Consider the following 3,041-nt stretch of genomic DNA (forward strand, 5'->3'; position numbering starts at 1 on the left):
TAGGCAACATCCAGATTGTAAAAAGAGAGCCGACGTGAGCCTGAGCATTTTAATGACAAGTAATCTTTGTCCAAGGGGGAGGGGGGCGGCTCACTCAGCTGGAGATGGAGCTGATGGACTACAGCAGGTAGAAATAACGCCGGTATTACCTCCTGTAATCTCCACCATTCAGGGGCAGCTGAGGTCTGAATGTGGGAAGAAATCGACTTGGCTTTTCAACTGGAGACTTTGCACCCACGATGGCTATTAAGCGGTAATTAGTTGTGACACAGAATTACCAGCCCCACAATGGTAGATGGAGCCTTGCAAGGCCTTTGAAGCTGATTAGAGAAACTGAATGGATGTTACTTGCGATTTAAAAAAAATCTGTTCGGATGTGAACATGAGTTAAGACTTCCCTCTTCTCTGTCCCTTGTTTTCTCCCTACTGACCTATGAACGGCAAACCTCTCTAGAGTGTGGCTGTCCAAGCTGGACAAATAAACGTGTCTCTGGGACTAGCATCCCTCAAGATGATCAGATACCAACTGGTCCTTCAAATTCCAAACCAAAGGGAAGTGACTTTTCAGAGTCCATTGACAGAGTAGAATCAGGGAGATTTATCAGGTCTATCAAAAAAAAAAAGAAAGGATCTAGGAGCCAGCTATGCAAGCAGTGGGGCTTTCCTGGTGGCTCAGATGGTAAAGAATCATGCAGGAGACCTGGATTCGATCCCTGGGTGGAGAAGATCCCCTGAACAAGGGAATAGCTACCCACTCAAGTATTCTTGCCCGGGAAATCCCATAGACAGGGGAGCCTGGTTGACTACAGTCCGTGGAGTTGCAAAGAGTTGGGCATGACTTAGCAACTAAACACACAGACACAAATATATGTGTCAGTTTTTGTCTTACTCTCTATGATTTCTAAAATCATTTGCCTAATTCTTTTTATTTTCTGGGATTTTCATTCCACTATAGATATATTTCAGTTTATATTTTTCCTTATATTTATCTTGTTAAGATGTTGTTTGGTTAAGTTTAAGTAAAATATTCTTAGGTCTCTGATGTGATTATTATTTATCCTTGTTTTCTGTGAAAAATGCTTTATCTGACTATATAAATTATAGCAATTGTTATGTAACAATTGCCACCAAACACTTCAAGTGGATTAAACCATCTCCTGTGTTCTTTTTTTTTTTTTTTTTTAAGTTTTACTTACATTTGTTTTTTGCTGCATTTATTTCCAGGCCAGAAGTTTTTGTTTCTTCAGTTTCTTCTGGGATATCTTTTTCCTGCATGCAACCTCATCTTCTGGTTTCTGAACAATCTGTTCTTTTTCACTAAGGATCATCTCAATGTGGCAGGGAGAGCTCTATATGGGTTGATCCAACCATAAGCTCTGTTAAGTCCTGCACCACATCTTGGGGGCTTTGTTCACCCGGATGTGCCCAATGACAAGAGAATCTACATCTAAGCCCTTAAATTCAGCATTACTCTTTGCATTTTTGAACATGTGCAGTAAAAATTCAACACTGTTTTTGGGCCACCGACCCTGGGTCCAGCCCCACTGTGTGGCCTGTGTACACCTACCAACTCTACCACTGTAACAATGGAATGGCACACCTTGCTTTTTAAGGTCACATCTTTCAGAGAGATGGTGGGTCTTCTGGTATGCATACACTTAATGGCCTGGGCAGTTTCATGAGTGTTCTTAAAGTGAATATGAAGATTTGAACCTCTTGATTTGCATGATTTTGTGGAATTTTCTGGGTCAAGTGAGTAGCACACCATTTTTTGAGGTCACCTCAGGCCACTTACCGGAAAAGGAAAGCCTCCCATATTATTGTTAATCAACAACTTCAAGGAAAGCTTCCCATGTTATTCTTAATCCACAACTTCAAACTGAAATGGCAGGAAGTCAGAGGAGAATGCATGTCAGAGAGATAAAAATAATAAAAATATGTGAGAGCAATTCAGCCATCTGAAAAATGGATTGAGAGGCTCCAATAGGTATGTCATGGGTGTTTCAGAAGAATACAGGAGAGAATGTTCACAATTAAAGAGAGACGGAAATCCTCAGCCAGCAAGTGCTCAGTAAATGCTATACCAAGGCCCATCCATCAGTAAATCCCCGCTTAGGTGTAATGTAATGAGACAGAGATAAAGAGAAGAGTCTTACAAGATTTTAGAAAGAAGATGAATAGGAATAAAGCTTGTACTGAGAATAGGGCTTCCCTGGTGGCTCAGTGAGAAAGAATCTGCCTGCCAAAACAGGAGACACATAGGTTTGATCCCTGATCCATGAAGATCCTACATGCAGTGGGGCAACTAAGCCTGTGCGTCAAACTATTAAGTCTGTGCTCCAGAGCCAGGGAGCCACAACTATTGAACTCACGTGCTGCAACTACTGAAGCCCAAACACCCTAGAGCCTATGCTCCACAACAGGAGAGGTCACCACGTTGAGAAACCCAGGCACTGCAACTAGAGAGTAGCCCCCACTCTCTGCAACTAGAGAAAGGCTCGCACAGTGACCAAGACCCAGAACAACCAAAAATAAATAAGCAAATAAAATAGTAAAAAAAAAAAAAAAAAACTTAGGCTGAGAATAGACATCAAAAAAACAAAAAACTTAGGCTGAGAACAGACATCACATTAGCAGAAATGAATATCAGGAGACAACAGAAGAATATCTCCAAAGCAGTGAGGACTCATAACAGCCTGCAGGTTGGAGGAGTGGTGGGGAGGGAGCAAGAACAAGACCAAGGAGGGGTTCCATGGATGCACCCACAGGGTCTAGAATCTTCCCTATCTTGAAAAGATCTCCAGCAATGAGACAAAATGTCACCATTTAAAAAATAGTTTTAGGTATGTATTTATATTTATTTTTGGCTGTGCTGGGTCTTCATCGCTGCATTGGCCTTCCTCTAGTAGTGGCAAGTGGGGGCTACTCTCTAGTCGGGGTGCTCAGGCTTCTCACCATGGTGGTCTCTCTTGTTGCAGAGCACAGGCTCTGGGGCACAGGGACTTCAGTACTTGTGGCACATAGGCTCGGTGGTTTCAGCT

At 42.4% G+C, this 3,041-nt stretch overlaps 1 pseudogene; it reads right to left on the reverse strand.

The window, feature by feature from the left end:
- Window positions 1-1,214: 1,214 nt before the first annotated feature.
- Window positions 1,215-1,768, reverse strand: LOC112586201 (annotated as a pseudogene).
- Between the last annotated feature and the right edge of the window lie 1,273 nt (window positions 1,769-3,041).

Source organism: Bubalus bubalis, chromosome 1 (genome assembly GCF_019923935.1).
Source record: "Bubalus bubalis isolate 160015118507 breed Murrah chromosome 1, NDDB_SH_1, whole genome shotgun sequence".
Classification (NCBI taxonomy): Eukaryota; Metazoa; Chordata; class Mammalia; order Artiodactyla; family Bovidae; genus Bubalus; species Bubalus bubalis.